Below are 14517 nucleotides of genomic sequence, written 5' to 3' on the forward strand. Positions count from 1 at the left end.
AGAACTCCCTCTGTGACCTGTGCCTCCACCCAAAACTTTTGGATGGAATAATTTCGGATGGACCCATCATTAGCTGAAGTCGCATAACACTTGCAACACTACCCGTAGCAGGGGTCATTGTTTGGACTCTTTTTTTTTTTTTTTTTTTTTTTTTAATTGCGCTTTAAACAAAAAGTATTGTGTCAATGCAACTGAACAACATTTATTAGGAACACAGTGCGTCAAAAAGCAAAATGACAGTTAAAGGCATTTCGTTATTGAACTCTTTGATGACATCATTCAGCTAAGTTCAGTTTAAATAGTATCTGTGCAATAATTTGCAATCAAGTCAACGATATCGCTGTACATGAAGTGTCCCCAGCTCCGCCTGCCAGAAGCGACAGAGGCAAGAAACCAAAACTCGATCGGTGAAAGGATGGAGAAAAAACCCGGTGAGAAACCAGGCTCAGTCGGGGAGACAGTTCTCCCCTTGTCAGACGAAACAGGTAGATTAGCTCCAGGCTGCAGGAATGTCAGACTGTGCAGAAGAATCATCTGTTTCCTGTGGTCTTGTCCAGGTGGTCTTTACAGGGGATTTGTATCTGCGGCTCATCTAGTTGTCACGGTCTCCGCTGTGTTTCTGGGCCATAGAGGTCCTTTCTAGGTGTTGATCCACCATCTTCTCTGGATACGGACTGGATCCGGGTGACTGAAGCGGATACAGACTGGATCTGGTGGCTACGGTGACCTCGGAATAAGGGATTTCTTTAAAAGACTTTTTTTTTCATATAAGATTTTATCCAACTTTTCAGATAGAGACATGAGAAAGAGATTGCCTTGATTGGGCTTTTGGTTATTATAGGCACTCTCTGCGTTTGACCACTTCGTGTTTATTTAGCCGGATGGGAAGGCAGCGCTTTCTTGTACGTGACGGGATGCAAATTCTTGAAGGCTCTTTTTAGTGACGGGTCCAAACAAAGATCTCATCTGCTCCTCTAGCCCTATCGGCGACTCGTGCACTTCGAGCCTTCTTAGTGACGGCGCAAGTTGCTAAATGCTGACTGCGTTGGTGGTATAGAGGTGAGCATAGCTGCCTTCCAAGCAGTTGACCCGGATTCGATTCCCGGCCAACGCATGTCCTTTGGCTCGGGCTGACGTCGAAGCAGAACTCCCTCTGTGACCTGTGCCTCCACCCAAAACTTTTGGATGGAATAATTTCGGATGGACCCATCATTAGCTGAAGTCGCATAACACTTGCAACACTACCCGTAGCAGGGGTCATTGTTTGGACTCTTTTTTTTTTTTTTTTTTTTTTTTTTTTTAATTGCGCTTTAAACAAAAAGTATTGTGTCAATGCAACTGAACAACATTTATTAGGAACACAGTGCGTCAAAAAGCAAAATGACAGTTAAAGGCATTTCGTTATTGAACTCTTTGATGACATCATTCAGCTAAGTTCAGTTTAAATAGTATCTGTGCAATAATTTGCAATCAAGTCAACGATATCGCTGTACATGAAGTGTCCCCAGCTCCGCCTGCCAGAAGCGACAGAGGCAAGAAACCAAAACTCGATCGGTGAAAGGATGGAGAAAAAACCCGGTGAGAAACCAGGCTCAATCGGGGAGACAGTTCTCCCCTTGTCAGACGAAACAGGTAGATCAGCTCCAGGCTGCAGGAATGTCAGACTGTGCAGAAGAATCATCTGTTTCCTGTGGTCTTGTCCAGGTGGTCTTTACAGGGGATTTGTATCTGCGGCTCATCTAGTTGTCACGGTCTCCGCTGTGTTTCTGGGCCATAGAGGTCCTTTCTAGGTGTTGATCCACCATCTTCTCTGGATACGGACTGGATCCGGGTGACTGAAGCGGATACAGACTGGATCTGGTGGCTACGGTGACCTCCGAATAAGGGATTTCTTTAAAAGACTTTTTTTTTCATATAAGATTTTATCCAACTTTTCAGATAGAGGCATGAGAAAGAGATTGCCTTGATTGGGCTTTTGGTTATTGGTGGACCGAGAGGACTTTTTTGAGTTTTACTCCTCCCTTTTGGAGTAGGGGGGGGGGGGGGTGCTGACGAAACACATGTGGGCAGGCATTGTCACCCTTGATGACCCTTGGCGAGCGTAGTAGTTTAACAGAGGCAGCGCACAGGCCCGAGGGTTTGGAGACACAGCTCGAGTTTCTCTTCATTGTCGCATAAATCTTTCGCCTTTTACTAAAGATTTCCGTGGAGGGGAACTTTTGCGAGTGACCTGTATTTTTGGGTGCTCTGCTCACAGCAGAGCTACATCGAAATGTCAAGAGCAGAATCAGTTTGACCGTCCGGCAGCATGCTGCGAGAGGGCTTGCCACTGGTCATCGTCTGAATAAGCACTCTCTGCGTTTGACCACTTCGTGTTTATTTAGCCGGATGGGAAGGCAGCGCTTTCTTGTACGTGACGGGATGCAAATTCTTGAAGGCTCTCTTTAGTGACGGGTCCAAACAAAGATCTCATCTGCTCCTCTAGCCCTATCGGCGACTCGTGCACTTCGAGCCTTCTTAGTGACGGCGCAAGTTGCTAAATGCTGACTGCGTTGGTGGTATAGAGGTGAGCATAGCTGCCTTCCAAGCAGTTGACCCGGATTCGATTCCCGGCCAACGCATGTCCTTTGGCTCGGGCTGACGTCGAAGCAGAACTCCCTCTGTGACCTGTGCCTCCACCCAAAACTTTTGGATGGAATAATTTTGGATGGACCCATCATTAGCTGAAGTCGCATAACACTTGCAACACTACCCGTAGCAGGGGTCATTGTTTGGACTCTTTTTTTTTTTTTTAATTGCGCTTTAAACAAAAAGTATTGTGTCAATGCAACTGAACAACATTTATTAGGAACACAGTGCGTCAAAAAGCAAAATGACAGTTAAACGCATTTCGTTATTGAACTCTTTGATGACATCATTCAGCTAAGTTCAGTTTAAATAGTATCTGTGCAATAATTTGCAATCAAGTCAACGATATCGCTGTACATGAAGTGTCCCCAGCTCCGCCTGCCAGAAGCGACAGAGGCAAGAAACCAAAACTCGATCGGTGAAAGGATGGAGAAAAAACCCGGTGAGAAACCAGGCTCAATCGGGGAGACAGTTCTCCCCTTGTCAGACGAAACAGGTAGATCAGCTCCAGGCTGCAGGAATGTCAGACTGTGCAGAAGAATCATCTGTTTCCTGTGGTCTTGTCCAGGTGGTCTTTACAGGGGATTTGTATCTGCGGCTCATCTAGTTGTCACGGTCTCCGCTGTGTTTCTGGGCCATAGAGGTCCTTTCTAGGTGTTGATCCACCATCTTCTCTGGATACGGACTGGATCCGGGTGACTGAAGCGGATACAGACTGGATCTGGTGGCTACGGTGACCTCGGAATAAGGGATTTCTTTAAAAGACTTTTTTTTTCATATAAGATTTTATCCAACTTTTCAGATAGAGGCATGAGAAAGAGATTGCCTTGATTGGGCTTTTGGTTATTATAGGCACTCTCTGCGTTTGACCACTTCGTGTTTATTTAGCCGAATGGGAAGGCAGCGCTTTCTTGTACGTGACGGGATGCAAATTCTTGAAGGCTCTCTTTAGTGACGGGTCCAAACAAAGATCTCATCTGCTCCTCTAGCCCTATCGGCGACTCGTGCACTTCGAGCCTTCTTAGTGACGGCGCAAGTTGCTGACTGCTGACTGCGTTGGTGGTATAGTGGTGAGCATAGCTGCCTTCCAAGCAGTTGGAGAGAGCAGTGCGCATGTCCTTTGGCTCGGGCTGACGTCGAAGCAGAACTCCCTCTGTGACCTGTGCCTCCACCCAAAACTTTTGGATGGAATAATTTCGGATGGACCCATCATTAGCTGAAGTCGCATAACACTTGCAACACTACCGGTAGCAGGGGTCATTGTTTGGACTCTTTTTTTTTTTTTTTTTTTTTTTTTAATTGCGCTTTAAACAAAAAGTATTGTGTCAATGCAACTGAACAACATTTATTAGGAACACAGTGCGTCAAAAAGCTACTGACTTCCGCCTGCGTTGGTGGTATAGTGGTGAGCATAGCTGCCTTCCAAGCAGTTGACCCGGGTTCGATTCCCGGCCAACGCATGTCCTTTGGCTCGGGCTGACGTCGAAGCAGAACTCCTTCTGTGACCTGCGACTCCAACCAAACATTTTGGATGGATCATTCGGAAGACGAAAAGAACCAGCTCTCCCCGTCGGGGAATCGAACCCCGGTCTTCCGCGTGACAGGCGGAGATACTGTCCACTATACTAACGAGGAGCCATGCATGCTGTCGTTTCTCCCGTTACTGACGGCACTGCACTGACATACCTAAACAATGCATGGCTTCTTCTGACGCAGACCCAGCCCTGGCACCGTAAAATTTCTGATGGACCCATCATTAGCTGAAGTCGCATAACACTTGGAACACTACCCGTAGCAGGGGTCATTGTTTGGACTCTTTTTTTTTTTTTTTTTTTTTTTTAATTGCGCTTTAAACAAAAAGTATTGTGTCAATGCAACTGAACAACATTTATTAGGAACACAGTGCGTCAAAAAGCAAAATGACAGTTAAAGGCATTTCGTTATTGAACTCTTTGATGACATCATTCAGCTAAGTTCAGTTTAAATAGTATCTGTGCAATAATTTGCAATCAAGTCAACGATATCGCTGTACATGAAGTGTCCCCAGCTCCGCCTGCCAGAAGCGACAGAGGGAAGAAACCAAAACTCGATCGGTGAAAGGATGGAGAAAAAACCCGGTGAGAAACCAGGCTCAGTCGGGGAGACAGTTCTCCCCTTGTCAGACGAAACAGGTAGATTAGCTCCAGGCTGCAGGAATGTCAGACTGTGCAGAAGAATCATCTGTTTCCTGTGGTCTTGTCCAGGTGGTCTTTACAAGGGATTTGTATCTGCGGCTCATCTAGTTGTCACGGTCTCCGCTGTGTTTCTGGGCCATAGAGGTCCTTTCTAGGTGTTGATCCACCATCTTCTCTGGATACGGACTGGATCCGGGTGACTGAAGCGGATACAGACTGGATCTGGTGGCTACGGTGACCTCGGAATAAGGGATTTCTTTAAAAGACTTTTTTTTTCATATAAGATTTTATCCAACTTTTCAGATAGAGGCATGAGAAAGAGATTGCCTTGATTGGGCTTTTGGTTATTGGTGGACCGAGAGGACTTTTTTGAGTTTTACTCCTCCCTTTTGGAGTGGGGGGGGGGGGGGTGCTGACGAAACACATGTGGGCAGGCATTGTCACCCTTGATGACCCTTGGCGAGCGTAGTAGTTTAACAGAGGCAGCGCACAGGCCCGAGGGTTTGGAGACACAGCTCGAGTTTCTCTTCATTGTCGCATAAATCTTTCGCCTTTTACTAAAGATTTCCGTGGAGGGGAACTTTTGCGAGTGACCTGTATTTTTGGGTGCTCTGCTCACAGCAGAGCTACATCGAAATGTCAAGAGCAGAATCAGTTTGACCGTCCGGCAGCATGCTGCGAGAGGGCTTGCCACTGGTCATCGTCTGAATAGGCACTCTCTGCGTTTGACCACTTCGTGTTTATTTAGCCGGATGGGAAGGCAGCGCTTTCTTGTACGTGACGGGATGCAAATTCTTGAAGGCTCTCTTTAGTGACGGGTCCAAACAAAGATCTCATCTGCTCCTCTAGCCCTATCGGCGACTCGTGCACTTCGAGCCTTCTTAGTGACGGCGCAAGTTGCTGACTGCTGACTGCGTTGGTGGTATAGTGGTGAGCATAGCTGCCTTCCAAGCAGTTGACCCGGATTCGATTCCCGGCCAACGCATGTCCTTTGGCTCGGGCTGACGTCGAAGCAGAACTCCCTCTGTGACCTGTGCCTCCACCCAAAACTTTTGGATGGAATAATTTCGGATGGACCCATCATTAGCTGAAGTCGCATAACACTTGCAACACTACCCGTAGCAGGGGTCATTGTTTGGACTCTTTTTTTTTTTTTTTTTTTTTTTTTTAATTGCGCTTTAAACAAAAAGTATTGTGTCAATGCAACTGAACAACATTTATTAGGAACACAGTGCGTCAAAAAGCAAAATGACAGTTAAAGGCATTTCGTTATTGAACTCTTTGATGACATCATTCAGCTAAGTTCAGTTTAAATAGTATCTGTGCAATAATTTGCAATCAAGTCAACGATATCGCTGTACATGAAGTGTCCCCAGCTCCGCCTGCCAGAAGCGACAGAGGCAAGAAACCAAAACTCGATCGGTGAAAGGATGGAGAAAAAACCCGGTGAGAAACCAGGCTCAGTCGGGGAGACAGTTCTCCCCTTGTCAGACGAAACAGGTAGATTAGCTCCAGGCTGCAGGAATGTCAGACTGTGCAGAAGAATCATCTGTTTCCTGTGGTCTTGTCCAGGTGGTCTTTACAGGGGATTTGTATCTGCGGCTCATCTAGTTGTCACGGTCTCCGCTGTGTTTCTGGGCCATAGAGGTCCTTTCTAGGTGTTGATCCACCATCTTCTCTGGATACGGACTGGATCCGGGTGACTGAAGCGGATACAGACTGGATCTGGTGGCTACGGTGACCTCGGAATAAGGGATTTCTTTAAAAGACTTTTTTTTTCATATAAGATTTTATCCAACTTTTCAGATAGAGACATGAGAAAGAGATTGCCTTGATTGGGCTTTTGGTTATTATAGGCACTCTCTGCGTTTGACCACTTCGTGTTTATTTAGCCGGATGGGAAGGCAGCGCTTTCTTGTACGTGACGGGATGCAAATTCTTGAAGGCTCTCTTTAGTGACGGGTCCAAACAAAGATCTCATCTGCTCCTCTAGCCCTATCGGCGACTCGTGCACTTCGAGCCTTCTTAGTGACGGCGCAAGTTGCTGACTGCTGACTGCGTTGGTGGTATAGTGGTGAGCATAGCTGCCTTCCAAGCAGTTGGAGAGAGCAGTGCGCATGTCCTTTGGCTCGGGCTGACGTCGAAGCAGAACTCCCTCTGTGACCTGTGCCTCCACCCAAAACTTTTGGATGGAATAATTTCGGATGGACCCATCATTAGCTGAAGTCGCATAACACTTGCAACACTACCGGTAGCAGGGGTCATTGTTTGGACTCTTTTTTTTTTTTTTTTTTTTTTTTAATTGCGCTTTAAACAAAAAGTATTGTGTCAATGCAACTGAACAACATTTATTAGGAACACAGTGCGTCAAAAAGCTACTGACTTCCGCCTGCGTTGGTGGTATAGTGGTGAGCATAGCTGCCTTCCAAGCAGTTGACCCGGGTTCGATTCCCGGCCAACGCATGTCCTTTGGCTCGGGCTGACGTCGAAGCAGAACTCCTTCTGTGACCTGCGACTCCAACCAAACATTTTGGATGGATCATTCGGAAGACGAAAAGAACCAGCTCTCCCCGTCGGGGAATCGAACCCCGGTCTTCCGCGTGACAGGCGGAGATACTGTCCACTATACTAACGAGGAGCCATGCATGCTGTCGTTTCTCCCGTTACTGACGGCACTGCACTGACATACCTAAACAATGCATGGCTTCTTCTGATGCAGACCCAGCCCTAGCACCGTAAAATTTCTGATGGACCCATCATTAGCTGAAGTCGCATAACACTTGGAACACTACCCGTAGCAGGGGTCATTGTTTGGACTCTTTTTTTTTTTTTTTTTTTTTAAATTGCGCTTTAAACAGAAAGTATTGCGTCAATGCAACTGAACAACATTAATTAGGAACACAGTGCGTCAAAAAGCAAAATGACAGTTAAAGGCATTTCGTTATTGAACTCTTTGATGACATCATTCAGCTAAGTTCAGTTTAAATAGTATCTGTGCAATAATTTGCAATCAAGTCAACGATATCGCTGTACATGAAGTGTCCCCAGCTCCGCCTGCCAGAAGCGACACAGGGAAGAAACCAAAACTCGATCGGTGAAAGGATGGAGAAAAAACCCGGTGAGAAACCAGGCTCAGTCGGGGAGACAGTTCTCCCCTTGTCAGACGAAACCAGTAGATCAGCTCCAGGCTGCAGGAATGTCAGACTGTGCAGAAGAATCATCTGTTTCCTGTGGTCTTGTCCAGGTGGTCTTTACAAGGGATTTGTATCTGCGGCTCATCTAGTTGTCACGGTCTCCGCTGTGTTTCTGGGCCATAGAGGTCCTTTCTAGGTGTTGATCCACCATCTTCTCTGGATACGGACTGGATCCGGGTGACTGAAGCGGATACAGACTGGATCTGGTGGCTACGGTGACCTCGGAATAAGGGATTTCTTTAAAAGACTTTTTTTTTCATATAAGATTTTATCCAACTTTTCAGATAGAGGCATGAGAAAGAGATTGCCTTGATTGGGCTTTTGGTTATTGGTGGACCGAGAGGACTTTTTTGAGTTTTACTCCTCCCTTTTGGAGTGGGGGGGGGGGGGGGTGCTGACGAAACACATGTGGGCAGGCATTGTCACCCTTGATGACCCTTGGCGAGCGTAGTAGTTTAACCCTTTCGAGTCGATTAACGCATATATGCGTTTTGAGTCATTTTCTCCTGATAACCCCGAAAAGAACTTAAATTACACTTTCAGTTTTAACCGTACAGATAAGAGCAATACATCAATCGAATCTGTAAAGGGTCTAGTTTTTTTTGGATACAGACATAATAACAAAAAACCTTTGTGCACTTATAAAATAAAGATAACAAACAAGGTGCGCTGTCTACAGTCTTTGTCTCCGCTGATCGTCATGTACAAACATTTCATTAAAATGAACTGTAACTCCGTGAATACTCAAAGAAGAGACATGAGAGAGATATCTATAGAAAGCCTGGAATGTCTACTTTTAAACTAAACGAGTGCTGCCGAAAACAAATATTCTGAGATAAAGTAATCCATATGAAAACAACGCAATGTCTGTTTTTCATATCTCAGCTCATTATATCTAATGTGACCACGCCCCCGCGCTGAACGCGCTATTCAGATTCAAACTGAAGCGCGCGGCTTGAATACGCCCACACAGAAGAAAAGGCATTGACACTGTTCTTCAAGTTTTTATTTTATTTTACTGTTTGCTTCGCGATGAGAGGACTAAGACATAATTCACCCCAAAAAGATGTGGTGTGGCTGAGGATTTGAGAAATGGATTTCCTCAGAAAAAAGAATGAAGCACTTTATTCAGCAGAGATCATAAACATGAGTAAGTCTCTTTTTATTTATTTGTACTAGTTTTCACATAACGTGTAAACATTTTACTAGTTAGACTTTTTCCAAAGACTTTTTCCAAACTATAATTCCTGACTAAACGTATAATCAAGTGAAACATTATGAAGTTTCAATAATAATATACAATACTATACCATTCAAAAGCTTGATGTAAATAATATAAATGTGACAAATAGAGATAACTCTAATAAATGTAAAAACAATGCAGTTCTTTCGATTTATTCCCCCTAAAAAAACCTGAAAAATATTCTCAGCTCTTTTCAACATTAATAATAATAATAATAATGATGATGATAATAAATGGGGTTTATTTGGTAGAAAATAAGATTGTTAAAAGGATTTCTGAAGGATTGTGTGACTGAAGTAAGGATGCCAAAAAAATTGTTTGAAAGTCAGCTTTGATTGTTCCTAATAAACTGTTTAACTGCTCCCCCAAGTGAATATTAAATTATGTTGTGGGATAATTAAATATATTCTTAATAAACTACAAACATAAAATTATATACTTTTATTTTGTTCTCTTTCTTGTAAGTCCTCCCTCACAGTGGCACAGTTGAATGGGAGGCTCATTATGCAGCTCATTATGCAGGCCTTTGTCTTCTCAGGTGTAAATCACAATGATATTCATGATAGTTGACGCCTACTCGCATATGACTTTTACCAACAAAAAGTGTTTTAGAAAATTTAAATCAATACATTGTTTTCTGTGAATGAGTAAACAAGATGATTTTCACATCATTCAGAAAGAAAAATTCTTGGCTACAAGCTCCAGTTCTCAACTTTTCCGGCAACCAATTTTATGTATGTGTTTTATTGCCTTATTCAAGTGATTTAACATTTTTAGTTTTTCACTAACCATGCATAACATTTTTTTTCTCAAAAATGCAATCATGTACATGCATGCCTTTCACATATTATTATAGCCCAGTTTGTGCTGATTACAGTGATATTAGACTTTACCCATTTAGATATTTATAAGAAACTGAAAAAAGCACAAATGTCAGGGCATGACAAAACTTCTCAAGGCCCCAAAAATACCCTTAGACTCCAGAGGGTTAACAGAGGCAGCGCACAGGCCCGAGGGTTTGGAGACACAGCTCGAGTTTCTCTTCATTGTCGCATAAATCTTTCGCCTTTTACTAAAGATTTCCGTGGAGGGGAACTTTTGCGAGTGACCTGTATTTTTGGGTGCTCTGCTCACAGCAGAGCTACATCGAAATGTCAAGAGCAGAATCAGTTTGACCGTCCGGCAGCATGCTGCGAGAGGGCTTGCCACTGGTCATCGTCTGAATAGGCACTCTCTGCGTTTGACCACTTCGTGTTTATTTAGCCGGATGGGAAGGCAGCGCTTTCTTGTACGTGACGGGATGCAAATTCTTGAAGGCTCTCTTTAGTGACGGGTCCAAACAAAGATCTCATCTGCTCCTCTAGCCCTATCGGCGACTCGTGCACTTCGAGCCTTCTTAGTGACGGCGCAAGTTGCTGACTGCTGACTGCGTTGGTGGTATAGTGGTGAGCATAGCTGCCTTCCAAGCAGTTGACCCGGATTCGATTCCCGGCCAACGCATGTCCTTTGGCTCGGGCTGACGTCGAAGCAGAACTCCCTCTGTGACCTGTGCCTCCACCCAAAACTTTTGGATGGAATAATTTCGGATGGACCCATCATTAGCTGAAGTCGCATAACACTTGCAACACTACCCGTAGCAGGGGTCATTGTTTGGACTCTTTTTTTTTTTTTTTTTTTTTTTTTTTAATTGCGCTTTAAACAAAAAGTATTGTGTCAATGCAACTGAACAACATTTATTAGGAACACAGTGCGTCAAAAAGCAAAATGACAGTTAAAGGCATTTCGTTATTGAACTCTTTGATGACATCATTCAGCTAAGTTCAGTTTAAATAGTATCTGTGCAATAATTTGCAATCAAGTCAACGATATCGCTGTACATGAAGTGTCCCCAGCTCCGCCTGCCAGAAGCGACAGAGGCAAGAAACCAAAACTCGATCGGTGAAAGGATGGAGAAAAAACCCGGTGAGAAACCAGGCTCAGTCGGGGAGACAGTTCTCCCCTTGTCAGACGAAACAGGTAGATTAGCTCCAGGCTGCAGGAATGTCAGACTGTGCAGAAGAATCATCTGTTTCCTGTGGTCTTGTCCAGGTGGTCTTTACAGGGGATTTGTATCTGCGGCTCATCTAGTTGTCACGGTCTCCGCTGTGTTTCTGGGCCATAGAGGTCCTTTCTAGGTGTTGATCCACCATCTTCTCTGGATACGGACTGGATCCGGGTGACTGAAGCGGATACAGACTGGATCTGGTGGCTACGGTGACCTCGGAATAAGGGATTTCTTTAAAAGACTTTTTTTTTCATATAAGATTTTATCCAACTTTTCAGATAGAGACATGAGAAAGAGATTGCCTTGATTGGGCTTTTGGTTATTATAGGCACTCTCTGCGTTTGACCACTTCGTGTTTATTTAGCCGGATGGGAAGGCAGCGCTTTCTTGTACGTGACGGGATGCAAATTCTTGAAGGCTCTCTTTAGTGACGGGTCCAAACAAAGATCTCATCTGCTCCTCTAGCCCTATCGGCGACTCGTGCACTTCGAGCCTTCTTAGTGACGGCGCAAGTTGCTGACTGCTGACTGCGTTGGTGGTATAGTGGTGAGCATAGCTGCCTTCCAAGCAGTTGGAGAGAGCAGTGCGCATGTCCTTTGGCTCGGGCTGACGTCGAAGCAGAACTCCCTCTGTGACCTGTGCCTCCACCCAAAACTTTTGGATGGAATAATTTCGGATGGACCCATCATTAGCTGAAGTCGCATAACACTTGCAACACTACCGGTAGCAGGGGTCATTGTTTGGACTCTTTTTTTTTTTTTTTTTTTTTTTTAATTGCGCTTTAAACAAAAAGTATTGTGTCAATGCAACTGAACAACATTTATTAGGAACACAGTGCGTCAAAAAGCTACTGACTTCCGCCTGCGTTGGTGGTATAGTGGTGAGCATAGCTGCCTTCCAAGCAGTTGACCCGGGTTCGATTCCCGGCCAACGCATGTCCTTTGGCTCGGGCTGACGTCGAAGCAGAACTCCTTCTGTGACCTGCGACTCCAACCAAACATTTTGGATGGATCATTCGGAAGACGAAAAGAACCAGCTCTCCCCGTCGGGGAATCGAACCCCGGTCTTCCGCGTGACAGGCGGAGATACTGTCCACTATACTAACGAGGAGCCATGCATGCTGTCGTTTCTCCCGTTACTGACGGCACTGCACTGACATACCTAAACAATGCATGGCTTCTTCTGATGCAGACCCAGCCCTAGCACCGTAAAATTTCTGATGGACCCATCATTAGCTGAAGTCGCATAACACTTGGAACACTACCCGTAGCAGGGGTCATTGTTTGGACTCTTTTTTTTTTTTTTTTTTTTTTAAATTGCGCTTTAAACAGAAAGTATTGCGTCAATGCAACTGAACAACATTAATTAGGAACACAGTGCGTCAAAAAGCAAAATGACAGTTAAAGGCATTTCGTTATTGAACTCTTTGATGACATCATTCAGCTAAGTTCAGTTTAAATAGTATCTGTGCAATAATTTGCAATCAAGTCAACGATATCGCTGTACATGAAGTGTCCCCAGCTCCGCCTGCCAGAAGCGACAGAGGGAAGAAACCAAAACTCGATCGGTGAAAGGATGGAGAAAAAACCCGGTGAGAAACCAGGCTCAGTCGGGGAGACAGTTCTCCCCTTGTCAGACGAAACCAGTAGATCAGCTCCAGGCTGCAGGAATGTCAGACTGTGCAGAAGAATCATCTGTTTCCTGTGGTCTTGTCCAGGTGGTCTTTACAAGGGATTTGTATCTGCGGCTCATCTAGTTGTCACGGTCTCCGCTGTGTTTCTGGGCCATAGAGGTCCTTTCTAGGTGTTGATCCACCATCTTCTCTGGATACGGACTGGATCCGGGTGACTGAAGCGGATACAGACTGGATCTGGTGGCTACGGTGACCTCGGAATAAGGGATTTCTTTAAAAGACTTTTTTTTTCATATAAGATTTTATCCAACTTTTCAGATAGAGGCATGAGAAAGAGATTGCCTTGATTGGGCTTTTGGTTATTGGTGGACCGAGAGGACTTTTTTGAGTTTTACTCCTCCCTTTTGGAGTGGGGGGGGGGGGGTGCTGACGAAACACATGTGGGCAGGCATTGTCACCCTTGATGACCCTTGGCGAGCGTAGTAGTTTAACAGAGGCAGCGCACAGGCCCGAGGGTTTGGAGACACAGCTCGAGTTTCTCTTCATTGTCGCATAAATCTTTCGCCTTTTACTAAAGATTTCCGTGGAGGGGAACTTTTGCGAGTGACCTGTATTTTTGGGTGCTCTGCTCACAGCAGAGCTACATCGAAATGTCAAGAGCAGAATCAGTTTGACCGTCCGGCAGCATGCTGCGAGAGGGCTTGCCACTGGTCATCGTCTGAATAGGCACTCTCTGCGTTTGACCACTTCGTGTTTATTTAGCCGGATGGGAAGGCAGCGCTTTCTTGTACGTGACTGGATGCAAATTCTTGAAGGCTCTCTTTAGTGACGGCAGCATGCTGCGAGAGGGCTTGCCACTGGTCATCGTCTGAATAGGCACTCTCTGCGTTTGACCACTTTGTGTTTATTTAGCCGGATGGGAAGGCAGCGCTTTCTTGTACGTGACTGGATGCAAATTCTTGAAGGCTCTCTTTAGTGACGGGTCCAAACAAAGATCTCATCTGCTCCTCTAGCCCTATCGGCGACTCGTGCACTTCGAGCCTTCTTAGTGACGGCGCAAGTTGCTGACTGCTGACTGCGTTGGTGGTATAGTGGTGAGCATAGCTGCCTTCCAAGCAGTTGACCCGGATTCGATTCCCGGCCAACGCATGTCCTTTGGCTCGGGCTGACGTCGAAGCAGAACTCCCTCTGTGACCTGTGCCTCCACCCAAAACTTTTGGATGGAATAATTTCGGATGGACCCATCATTAGCTGAAGTCGCATAACACTTGCAACACTACCCGTAGCAGGGGTCATTGTTTGGACTCTTTTTTTTTTTTTTTTTTTTTTTTTAATTGCGCTTTAAACAAAAAGTATTGTGTCAATGCAACTGAACAACATTTATTAGGAACACAGTGCGTCAAAAAGCAAAATGACAGTTAAAGGCATTTCGTTATTGAACTCTTTGATGACATCATTCAGCTAAGTTCAGTTTAAATAGTATCTGTGCAATAATTTGCAATCAAGTCAACGATATCGCTGTACATGAAGTGTCCCCAGCTCCGCCTGCCAGAAGCGACAGAGGCAAGAAACCAAAACTCGATCGGTGAAAGGATGGAGAA

General features: G+C 45.0%; 7 non-coding genes across 7 annotated transcripts; 4 read left to right on the plus strand and 3 right to left on the minus strand.

Moving 5' to 3' along the window:
- The first annotated feature begins 2149 nt into the window (after positions 1 to 2149).
- On the plus strand, positions 2150 to 2264 carry LOC127980569 (U5 spliceosomal RNA). The gene has a single exon (XR_008159586.1). It is a non-coding gene; the product is annotated as a U5 spliceosomal RNA (small nuclear RNA).
- A 1927-nt stretch (positions 2265 to 4191) lies between these two features.
- Positions 4192 to 4263, minus strand: trnad-guc (transfer RNA aspartic acid (anticodon GUC)). The gene has a single exon. It is a non-coding gene; the product is annotated as a tRNA-Asp (tRNA).
- Positions 4264 to 5315: 1052 nt separating this feature from the next.
- On the plus strand, positions 5316 to 5430 carry LOC127980570 (U5 spliceosomal RNA). Its single transcript, XR_008159587.1, has one exon. It is a non-coding gene; the product is annotated as a U5 spliceosomal RNA (small nuclear RNA).
- Positions 5431 to 7368: 1938 nt separating this feature from the next.
- trnad-guc (transfer RNA aspartic acid (anticodon GUC)) lies at positions 7369 to 7440 on the minus strand. Its single transcript has one exon. It is a non-coding gene; the product is annotated as a tRNA-Asp (tRNA).
- A 2827-nt stretch (positions 7441 to 10267) lies between these two features.
- LOC127980571 (U5 spliceosomal RNA) lies at positions 10268 to 10382 on the plus strand. The gene has a single exon (XR_008159588.1). It is a non-coding gene; the product is annotated as a U5 spliceosomal RNA (small nuclear RNA).
- A 1939-nt stretch (positions 10383 to 12321) lies between these two features.
- trnad-guc (transfer RNA aspartic acid (anticodon GUC)) lies at positions 12322 to 12393 on the minus strand. The gene has a single exon. It is a non-coding gene; the product is annotated as a tRNA-Asp (tRNA).
- A 1050-nt stretch (positions 12394 to 13443) lies between these two features.
- LOC127980572 (U5 spliceosomal RNA) lies at positions 13444 to 13558 on the plus strand. Its single transcript, XR_008159589.1, has one exon. It is a non-coding gene; the product is annotated as a U5 spliceosomal RNA (small nuclear RNA).
- Positions 13559 to 14517: the final 959 nt, after the last annotated feature.

The sequence above is a fragment of the Carassius gibelio genome, chromosome B19 (assembly GCF_023724105.1).
Source record: "Carassius gibelio isolate Cgi1373 ecotype wild population from Czech Republic chromosome B19, carGib1.2-hapl.c, whole genome shotgun sequence".
NCBI lineage: Eukaryota > Metazoa > Chordata > Actinopteri > Cypriniformes > Cyprinidae > Carassius > Carassius gibelio.